Raw genomic sequence first — 12,189 nt, 5'->3', positions numbered from 1 at the left:
CTGGTGGTCAGCATGGCTGGATCTAGGGGGGTGATGGGGTGGGCTATGCCCCCCCCCAGTTATCAGTTGTGCCCACCCAGGCAACCTGTGGACGATGTCCATCAGTTGAAGCTGTGTGCAGTGTCTGGCTGCATCTATCAAGTCTAGTGTCTGTGACAGAGCCCAGCCAGCACACTCCCCCTAACCTTCCCTGCACAGACAGGAGAGGAGAGATCGATGTGCACCTCCTCCTCCTCCCCCCCCTCTCCATGTGTCTGCCCCACCCCTCTCCTCCTGTGTGCCCCGCCCACACTGCTATTCCCAACCAGGGCTGTACTTGAGAAGATGCGTGGGTGGGAAATTTGAAGCACTACAGCTGGCAACTACATGGTGGCTGCAAGATTGAAGACTGCCTGAGCCACCAGATCAGTGGGGGGTGAGTGAGTTGAGCTCTGCCTAATGCTGAACTCTCCCTATCTCCTTCCCCCCCCCCCATCTCTTTCCCTCCCCCCCTCTCTCCCCTTCATGTCCAGTTAACACTCAGGGACAGCTTTAGTACTATTGGGAATAGCTGGCAATCTGGTTGTTGGCTAAACTGCTGGGGTTTCACTCACACCTTTTGTGATGCTTCTGTTTTAACACTTTTCTGCATGGCTTTAGGGACCTGCTTACATGAGCATTGGTCTCTGAAGAGCGATCTGCATTCAGATCACTCTTCAGAGAGCATTTGGCAGGCAGTGAGGAGGTGTTGTTTCACCTCCTCACCGTCAGCTTTAACTGCTTCCCGTCCGCCCTATAGCAGAAATACTGCTATAGGGGGGCACGGGTGCGCAAAATCACGTAAATATATGTGATTTTGCATTTCCGGGTAGGGGGCAGCCGCGGCTGTCGATCACCGGGCCCCGGCCAATAATTACTTGCCAGCACCCAGAGTTTTCCGAGGTGTTCTGATGGGGAGGAGGATTATTTCGTTTACTAACAGTCCTCCTCCCTGTTAGCTCAGGCACACTACTTTGGATGGCTGTGCACAGCACAGCCATCCAGAGCAATGTGACTACAGTGAAGCACACAGACACAGCCCCATAGTAAAACACTCCCAGCACACTGTTATCCCTTTGATCGCCTCTCATGTTAACCCTTTCCTGCCAAGTGCCATTAGTACAGTGTCAGTGTTTTTTTTTTAGCTCTGATCACAGTATTGGTGTCACTGGGGATGTCAGCGACACCAAACCAGTTCTCCCCCCTAGTGTCAGAATGTCCGCCACAGTACCACAGCCCTGCTATAAGTTGCTGATTGCCACCATTTCTAGTAAAAATTGAAAATAAAATCCCAGTATATATACTGCCATTTGTAGACGCTATAACTTTCACGTAAACTAATTAATTTACACGTATTGAGATTTTTTTTTAGCAAAGACATGTAGCAGAATACATTTTGACCTAAATTTATGACGAAATTTAAATTTTTTAATTTTTTTACTGGACATGTTTAATAGCAAAAAGTCTAAAATATTGTTTTTTCCTCAAAATTGTTGGACTTTTTTCTTTATAGCGCAAAAAATTTGAAATGCACAGGCGACCAAATACCACTGAAAGAAAGCTCAATTTGTGGGAAAAAAAGGATGTGAATTTCATTTGGGTGCAGCGTTGCATGAGCGCACAAGTAACTCAGCGCTGTAATGCAAAAAATGGTGGTAAATCCTTTGGAGGGCAAGTGGTTAACTCCTAGAACCCCACACTAGTGCACTGGAACTGCATACATTGCATGCAGTTGTGGGGTGTTTGCAGAGGTGCTCCATTCACTCGAATGGGTCATGTTCAGCAGGCACTGCGCCAACAGAGTATATATGTAATTCCTGCCACAGCCACGAAGCAAAATATCATAGTGGCAGCATGTGTACACCCCCAACCCTGTGTTGCCAACCATACATAAATTTATAGACAGTTTGTAAAAAACAGGCACTTTTCTCTTGTCCATAAATGTTCACAGACAGGAGAAAAGTGCCCATAAAAACCCCCTTGCCATGGGCTCTGAACTGTGCATTTACAGTACTGCAGCCAGCCAATTAGAGAACTGGGTGTGCACCTGCGCAGTGACATCATGGCACTTTTTAGGTATGGCTTATATTCACACACCCCACCACAAAAGTTGAGACTGAGCCCAGAAGTTCATTGATTGGCTCGCTTTGGAACTGTGCATTCACAGTTCAGAGCCGACAACAAGGGCATTTTTTTTGTAAGCCTTTTCCTGCTAGCTGCCCACCAGTGGTTAAAGTATGTTTAAAAGGGTCACTTTGCCAAACTCTGATGTAAGCAGGGGACTCTGCCAGAATCTGATGTAAGGGGACACTCTGCAGATTCTGAAGGGCCATTCTGCAGATTCTGATGTAAGAAGGGGACTCTACCAGACTCTGATGTAATGGCCACTCTGCCAGATTCTGATGTCAGAAGGGGACTCTACCAGAATCTGATGTAAAGGGACACTCTGCCAGACTCTGATGTAATCAGGGGACTCTACCAGAATCTGATGTAAAGGCGCACTGCCAGACTCTGATGTAAGCAGGGGACTCTGCCAGAATCTGATGTAAGGGGACACTCTGCAGATTCTGAAGGGATGTTCTGCAGATTCTGATGTAAGAAGGGGACTCTACCAGACTCTGATGTAATGGCCACTCTGCCAGATTCTGATGTCAGAAGGGGACTCTACCAGAATCTGATGTAATGGCCACTCTGCCAGACTCTGATGTAAGAAGGGGACTCTACCAGAATCTGATGTAAAGGGACACTCTGCCAGACACTGATGTAAGCAGGGGACTCTGCCAGAATCTAATTTAGGGGCCACTCTGCAGATTCTGATGTAAGAAGGGACTCTATCAGAATCTGATGTAAGGGGACACTCTGCCAGACTCTGACCGACTCTGTGTAAGGTGGTGGCACTTTGGGGACACTGATGTAAATGTGGCACTCATCCTAACTATTGCATTCCATATGTTGCTTTGTATATTACTTACACCTAACCACTGTACTCTGTACATTATGCATTGGGATACAGTAAATAAACCTGACCAAGGTGTTCATTGTCTCAACAGTTGTTGGTTTTAATGAAATTCTTCCATATGGTAGGCTCAGTATGGCAGTCTTTACATTAGTAGTTTTTTGTTCAACACCGGGATTCCCACATGGATGCGGAAATCACTCCTGCTGAGGTATTGTGTTCTGACAGCGGAGAGACTTATCACTCAGAACTGATAATGCTGCCAGTTATAACTGGTGATGCTGATCGTGTGGAAACTCTCCTAGAGGCTGCTTGTACAGAAGTCGATCGGTACACTGCCCTACAAACTGCTGATTCCTGCCCTCTGTTCTGCTAAACCCTATCCTCTGACATGTTGACCCCCAGTACACTCCACTATTGATTCCTGTTTTTGTACACTGCCATGCAGACCTCATATCCTGTGCCCCCCTGACATTTTATACCCCCATATCATACTGGCTAGATCCGGCCCTGGTGGTCGGAGGGACCAGTATCTAGAGCAGCAGTGCTAATGAAGAGTAGCCAGGTGGGCTAGCATTTTTGTGTATACTTTTCTGGAGTAGAACCCCTGCATGGGAAACCTTGTGTTGGACGTTTGTTTTTGCCTTTCTTCTTAATAAAAGTTGGCTACCAAGCCTTGAAATATAGTTTCTGACTGGTGTGAACTCACTTGCAAACGCATCTGCCGCTGAGCTAAACATCCCTCATGTCACACCAGACAGTTTCTGTTACACTGTTCCTTCTCAACAAGAACCTTTCCCTATGCTAAGCAATGTCCTCAACCAGCAGGTTCCTTTCCCTAGCCTGTCAATTTGCTCACAGCGTTCCTGAATGGGGGGGGGGGGATCCCCTATTTAAAGGCTTCCCTGTTAAGATGGCTGCCCAAACTCTTGTGGGAATTTGGTATCAAGAGAGGACTAACGGTGTCTCTAAAGGGACAATTTCCCTTAATAGACTCCCCTTCCCTCTTGTAGTATTGGCACAGTGCCACCTACAGGACAGAAGGATGCCCACACCTGCCTACACTGTGCATGGCCAGCTAACCAGGAATGTCTCTTTTTTGCTCTGCTTTTGCAGTTAAAGTAATACTAATGCTTTGGATTTTTTTTTTCAAAATAACAAACATGTCATGCTTACTTGCCCTGTGCAGTAGTTTTGCACACAGCAGCCCCAATCCTCTTCTTTTCGGGTCCCTTGCTGGTGCTCCTGGCTCCTACCCCATGAGCAGTGCCCTCAGGGAAAGCCATTTGCGGACTTGCTCCCGAGCCATGGCTCTATGTGTCTATAAAGCACACAGATCCATGTCTCGACCCCGCCCCTGCTCTCTTCTCATTGGCTCACTGGCTGTGATTGACAGCAGTGGGAGCCAATGGGCTCCCACTTCTGTCTCAGCCAATGAGGAGGGAGAGTCCCGATACATCTGGTGCTATTGTGAACATTGCTGGATTGGAGGGGGCTCAGGTAAAGATTTGGGGGAGGGGCTGGGGGGCCTTGCACTCAGAAGGTTTTTTACTTTTGTGCAAAAAATACATGAAGGTAAAAAACCTTGAGCCTTTAGAGTGACTTTAAATATACTAAAAAAAAAAAGAAAAAAAAGCTTTGGCTCCGGTCAGAAATTCAGAGCTGTCTAGTCACCTGTGCAAACTTCTCATGTCTTCCACTAGAAATGTGCACGCTGGAAATTTTTCATTTTGTATTTAATTTCAGATGCATTTGTTCATTGAAGAATTTTGTTTTATCACACTTGTTATGTTGAACCGACTCGTTTTCAGAATTCGATTCTTATATCCGTTGGTCTGGGTGGACTCGAAAAATTTAGCAGTTTTTCCAGAAGATTGCTATATATTAGAAATAATATTGAACTGGACGGATTCGAATCAGAAGGATTCGATATTTTCAGACACTAATCCAACCCACCAAGAGAAATGGTATGAGCTGATTGGACAATATCAGCTGGAGTCATATGCATTTGAATTAACAAATGGAACGAAATTCAGATCCATTCACTATCTGAATCCAAATTATCAAACAAATTTGAAAATTGAATTAATTTCCCCATGGGCCCGACTATATGCCTATAGCATCATGTGACGTCACCTGAATGAAACAAACGCATTTGTTAATTTCGTTATAACTTTTTTTGGATTTGTTGATTTGTTCGTATACATCCGAATCTCCGAAAATTCTTATCTTGGACTACAGAATGATTATCCTTTATGTTGTATTGCTCTGACCGTAGGAGTGGTTGAGAGGTTTAGTAAAAGACACAGGGAAGAACTGACAACAGTCCATAAAAAGCTATGTGTTTTCAACCCACAATAGGGCATAAGAGCTGAGTGCATTTCTGCAGATCGACAGGTATTTTTCTGTACTTGCAGGGTCTTTAGCCCTCATGCACACTGGACGTTTTTACAGCGGCTGTTTTTGGCTTTTGACGTTTTGTTCTACAGCCAGTAAACTCCCCAGCATGTTATCCTATGTGTCCATGCACACAGAATGTATGCGAGTATCATCTGCACAGAGGACTAATCAATTAGACTGGCTACTGCTAGCAAAATCACAAATGTGTACTGGTGAACAAATATGTGCAAACATAAAAATTGCTGCACTACCTCTCCCAAAAACTACTTTAAATAATTAATTAAATAAATTAATGAACTCCCTATTACACAAAGGGTCCCCACAAATGTGCATGTGCTATAATGCCCCGTGGGCTGGCAATTATATCCCTCCTCCCCAGTGACTAAATCCCAAATAAACCAATAAGTAAATACAAGGTGCTTAAACGACAATAGTGCTCAAAATAGCACATATACAATGCCATGAAACTGTGTATACAGTGAAATTGTGTAAAACAATATATATATTAACCACCTCCCGCCTGCCATATAGTCCAATGATGGGCGCAAGGTGGTTCTCTCATTCTGGGAGGACGTCATATGATGTCCTCCCATTCTCACGGCACATGCGCGACTCAGGGAGTGCGCAGCGCGGCGATCAGCAGTGTGCTGTGTCCCTCGGACACAGCGGATCACCTATCTACGGAAAGAGCTGAAGTTGTCGACTCGGTCATGTGATCAGCTGTGTCCAATCACAGCTGATCACATGTAAACAGGGAAATGCCGGTTATCGGCATTTCTCTCCTCTCGAGCTGTCACGCTGACAGCTCGAGAGGAGAGGAGAGCCGGTAATCGGCATTCCGTGGAGGGGACATGTACACTGATCATTAGAGCACTGATGATCAGTGTGCCCTGATGATCAGTGTGGCCCCAGAAGTGCCACCTGTCAATGTCCATCAGTGCCAGCTGTCAGTGCTGAACAGTGCCACATGCCAGTGCCCATCAGTGCTACATCAATGCCACATATCAGTGCCTACCAGTGCACATTAATGCCACATATCAGTGCCCATCTGAGCTGCCTTTCAGTGTCACCCATCAGTGCCAGTCAGTGCCACCTATCAATGCCAATCAGTGCCACCTATCAGTGCCAGTCAGTGCCGCCTATCAGTGCCAGTCAGTGCCGCCTATCAGTGCCAGTCAGTGCCACCTATCAGTGCCAGTCAGTGTCGCCTAACAGTGCCAGTCAGTGCCAGTCAGTGCCGCCTATTAGTGCAGCATTTCAGTGCCCATCAGTGATGCCTGTCAATGCCCATCAGTGCCACCTACCAGTGCCTCCTCATCAGTGCCCATCACTGCAGCCTCATTAGCGCACATCAGTGAAGGAGAAAAATCACTTATTTACAAAATTTTATAACAAAAACTATGAAAAAGCTTTTTTTTTTCAAAATTTTCTGCGGTTTTTGGTTTGTTTAAGAAAAAATAAAAAACCCAGAGGTGATTAAATGCCACCAAATTAAAGCTCTATCTGTCACAAAAATGATAAAAATTTCATATGGGTACAGTGTTGCATGACCGCGCAATTGTCATTCAAAGTGTGACAGCGCTGAAAGCTGGAAATTGGCCTGGGCAGGAAGGGGGTATAAGTGCCCTGTAGGCAAGCGGTTAAAGTCCCAATAATTGTGCAAACATATAAAAGTTCAAAAAAAAATTGAAAGTTCCAAAAAAAAAGCCCAAAGAAACCCCCATACGCATCTGGTGTGAATATTAAGTGATACAGTAGTAAATCTTCTTATCCATAGCAATTCTGTGTGCGTAGTGCTCCAATTAGTGCTCCCCCTCCAGAGCCCCACTCACCACAGATAATCCATCACCTGGAATGGTAGCTCAAATATCGCATGAGATGTTGCAGCGTTCTCCTGCAGGAAAGTTATAGTCTGTGTGGTCTTGACATCTCTATACGCTGATGACAGACTCCATAGTCGAAACACCTCTAGATCAATCGTTTGTGACAAAACTCCTCCAGAATCTCCACAGTACTCCACCACCGTAAAAACATCAAAGGGAAACTTCATTGCGTAACACTGTATTTAATAGGTAAAAAACATTTTAAATTGCACTTACATAAAAACCATGTGTATGGCACTTTAAACCCCAGCAAAAAGCAATTCCTTCTCAGAGGACAAGTGTAGCGCTATCAACCCCCGCTCTACATGTTTCGTCATATGATGTCATCAGGAGCTATTTTTAGCACTATTGTCATTTAAGCACCTTGTATTTACTTATTGGTTTATTTGGGATTTAGTCACTAGGGAGAAGGGATATAATTGCCAGCCCACGGGGCATTATAGCACATGCACTTTTGTGGGGACCCTTTGTATATTAGGGAGTTCATTCATTTATTTAATTAATTAAAGTCGTTTTTAGGAGAGGCAGCGCAGCAATTTTTATGTTTGCACACACAGACTGTAATCAACGGTTTTTGGTTGGGATGTTTTTTGGCTGGAAAGAAAAACCCAGGACTAGTGGGTTTCTAGAGGACTTTTTTAGCTGTAAAAACGCTCTAGCGCTGAAAAACATGGTAAAATGCCGCAAACCGGCGTTTTTGGACTTTTTTTGACCAAAAAAACCTTTAAAATGCAAAAAAGCAGAAAAAAAACGCTGCTATTCATGGTAAAACGCTGCTAAATGCTAATGCAAAAATGCAAAAAAAATGCTGAAAAACTCAAGTTTTTAACAAGACTTTACACAGTCTTGTTGTGTACATGAGGGTTTAACCACATGCCGCCCAGCCACTGTAGAAATACAGGGAGGCACGGGCAGGCAAAACCACGTTTTAAAACGTGTGTTTTGTAAACAGGTAGGGGGCGTGTGCGAGGCGCGCCGCCGCCCTACCTGTCCCGCCGATCACAGCCGCGGATGTCAGTCGCCGGGTCACAGCTGATCGTTACCGGCTATGTCCCGGCGATTGGCGGCAATAGCTGACAGAGAGCACAGCTGCAGTAGCTGTGCTTTCTGTCAGTTCCCTGACAGCTCCAGGACAAGCTGATCGAGACAGAAGAGTTTCTCTCTCCCGATCAGCAGTGTGCCCTGCAGTACACACCCCGCCCCCTATTAAAACACTCCCCCTCACACAGATAACCCTTCCCTGCAAAATAAAGTTAACCCCTTCCTCCCCAGTGCCATTAGTACAGTGTCAGTGTTTTTTTTTTTGCACTGATCACTGTATTGGTGTCACTGGGGATGTCAGTGACCCCAAGTCAGTACCCCCCAATGTCAGAATGTCCGCCGCAGTCCCGCCATAAGTCGCTGATAGCCGCCATAAGTCCCCGATCGCCGCCATAAGTTGCTGATTGCCGCCATTATTAGTATAAAAAAAAACTAAAAATCCCAGTATCTTTCCCGCCATTTGTAAACGCTATAACTTTCACGTAAACCAATTAATTTACACGTATTGGGTTTTTTTTTTTAGTAAAGACGTCGCAGAATGCATTTTGGCAGAAATTTATGACTAAATTTAAGTTTTTTTTTACTGGACATGTTTTATAGCAAAAAGTCCAAAATATTGTTTTTTTTCCTCAAAATTGTCAGCCTTTTTTTTATAGCGCAAAAAATAAAAACCGCACAGGCGATCAAATACCACCGAAAGAAAGCTCAATTTGTGGGGAAAAAAAGAATGTAAATTTCATTTATGTACCGTATTGCATGGCCGCGCAATTGTCCGTTAAACTAGCGCAGCGCTGTATAGCAAAAAAATGGCGTAAATTGCAGTATCTATACCATAGTTTGTAGACGTTATAACTTTCACACAAAGCAATCAATATACACTTATTGGGATTTTTTTTTACCAAAAACATGTAGCAGAATACATTTTGGCCTAAATTTATAACCAACTTTGAGTTTACTATATATTTTTTATAGCTGAAAGTAAAAAATATTGTTTTTCTTCAAAATTTTTGGCCTTTTTTTGTTTATAGCGTGAAAAATAAAAAGCGCACAGGTGATCAAATACCACCAAAAGAAAGCTCTATTTGTGTGAAAAAAAGGACGTAAATATTGTTTGGGTGCAGCATTGCATGACCGCGCAATTATCAGTTGAATTAGTGCAGCGCTGAGTAGCAAAAAGAGGCCTGGTCATTAAGGGGGGTAAATCCTCTGGAGGTCAAGTGGTTAAAGGGATAAAACGTGGGAAAATGTGCAGGTGTTGCAGAGCTGTTCTTTTTTTTTTATTTTGCCTCAACATACTCTTTCAAGCTTTGTGTATCTGTTAATTGCTGAAACTTCTAATCCATACAGCAAATGTTCTGCTTAGGAATTGTAGAGGATTAGCAAATTATATGATGGATTACAGAACATGAATCACAAAAACTGACCAGGCATTCTGCTTCGTTAACCCTGGTGCTGAGAGATTAGCCAGTTGCATTACTATTTTAAGGTTTGCTGCTGGTTCATGCGTCTAATTTAACTCTGCATAGCAACACCTAAAGGTATGTCAAGACAATGTTTTCTTAGTTTTATAGTGGAACCGCTGTTTGGTTTTTACAGCTATCTGAGGCTGTAGTACATCTGTGTGTTTTATTAAACGGTGATCCCTAAATGTTGGAAATGCATCACACACATTCCAAAATATTATCATCTGTATCTTCTGTGATCAGGTACTATTCAGTCATTAGTCAATGGATGCCCAGAGCAGAGCTACACAATCAAAGCAACTTTCATTCTATGCAACATTCGTCAACATGGCAGAGTCTTCTGGTTTAATAATTGTGTGAATTCAATGCCAAATTGCTTTTTGTTTTATTGAGTTTGATATCACAATTGACCCATTGGCAAATAGGTGATTCACATTGCAATGGAAGTTGCACTTTGAAAGGGCATTTCCCCCAGGGCTTAAAGTGGATTTCTACCCTCCCACCACTTCCATTTTTTTAAAAAAACCTGCTTACCAGGTGGTGAGTTCTGCGCATTTCAGATACTCAACCACCCAGTGGATGTAGTGTTGTCCAGTGTTATTGAGATCCTCTTCTCTTTTGACATCTGATACCACCATGTTTTTGTGTGACGTCATCAAGAGGCTGCTGGCTGTTCTGAGTTAAGCAGACATATCTCCTGATGATGCCTCTATAGGCCTGTTCCCTCTTCTTTACTAAATGAAAGGCTTTGTCTCCTGGGATATGCATGTCACATAAGCAAAGGGAAAACAGTGCACATCATTTGTCTAGGCCAGGGGTCTTCAAACTATGGTGCTCCAGGTGTTGAGGAACTGCAAGTCCAATGAGGCCTTGCAAGACTGACAGCCACAGACAAGACTCCCAGAGGCAGAGGCATGATGGGACTTGTAGTACTTCAACAGCTGGAGGGCCATAGTTTGGAGACCCCTGGTCTAGGCGAATGATGGGCAGGGCCGGATAATTTATTTAAAAAAATGGTAAATAAAGAAAAAAAAAGAGTGCTATGAGTGCAGAGGACCGGTGCAAGGGTGGACAGGAGGAATAATATATTTGAGGGTGAAGATCCCCTTTAATGAATGTGGTGAAATTTTGCTGACTTCCATTATCCAGATATGTGCAAGCAAAAATGCTGTTATTTTCCTTTCATATTATTGGGTATTCTTTGCAAAGTGAAATTTCACCACATTCGCTAAGCTCTGACACAGTGCAACTTCCCTTGCAAAGTAACCAGAATTACATAAGGAATAGTTTCAAAATGTAACCTTTAGGTAACCCTATTTGTTAATATACAGAAGCCTGATAGCGGTTACACAGTTGGGACACAAGTGGAGAAGGAATAAAAGAAACAACAAGGGGAAGATACAAGGGGTACTTCAAAAGGAAAGAAAGATGTATAAGGTAATAAATAGTACAGTGATAAAAGAGAGTCACCCAGTGCTATGGAAATTCAGAAATGAGTCAGCGCATATTTAGGATCAGGTAGGTGTCCCAAGTACCCCATATAGCATTTCATTTGTTCAATATACAGTTGTGCTCAAAAGTTTGCATACCCTGGCAGAAATCGTGACATTTTGGCATTGATATTGAAAATATGACTGATCATGCCAAAAAACTGTCTTTTATTTAAGGATAGTGAACATATGAAGCCATTTATTATCACATTTTATTTGGCGCCTTTTTAAATCATAGTGATAATAGAAATCACCCAAATGCCCATGATCAAAAGTTTACATACCCTGGAATGTTTAGCCTTGCTACAGATGCACAAGGTGACACTCACGGGTTCAAATGATAAATAAAGGTTAGTTTCCCACATCTATGACTTTTTAAATTGCAATTAGTGTCTGTGTATAAATAGTCAATGAGTTTTTTAGCTCTCATGTGGATGCACTGAGCAGGCTAGATACTGAGCCTTGGCGATCAGAAATGAACTGTCAAAAGACCTGCGTAAGGCTACGTTCACACTAGCGTTGTGTGCAGGCAGCAGAAAGGCGTTTGGGAAGCGTTTTTACCGCTTCCCAAACGCCTTGGACAATTCTGCACATTGCAGCACATGGTGCTGTTCTAACGGGAGCTTTAGCGTTGCATTGCGGCAAAACGGACGCCTCTGGTCGAGTCAGGAGGCGTTGAACCCTTCTATTCTAGTCTATGGTGCTGCTCCGCAAATGCCCAGCCGGCGTTTGCGGCGCGATTGCGACCCAGTTGTGGGGCGTTTGCAGAGTGGTAACACCATTTAAACTTCATTATAGGCATTTGTGGGGCATTTTTAACGCTCAGCAAATGCCTAGCAACCTCCGCTAAACCGCGCATGTGGCGTTTGCGGAGCATTTTCCGAGCGTTAAAAAACGCTCCGCAAACGCCGGACCAACGCTTGCCAAACGCTATAGGG

The sequence above is a fragment of the Staurois parvus genome, unplaced genomic scaffold, assembly GCF_062004578.1.
Source record: "Staurois parvus isolate SC_StPar_1 unplaced genomic scaffold, SC_StPar_1.0 ptg000355l, whole genome shotgun sequence".
NCBI classification, from domain to species: Eukaryota; Metazoa; Chordata; class Amphibia; order Anura; family Ranidae; genus Staurois; species Staurois parvus.
The sequence above is the reverse complement of the archived record's forward strand: the minus strand, read 5'-3'. Positions refer to the sequence as shown.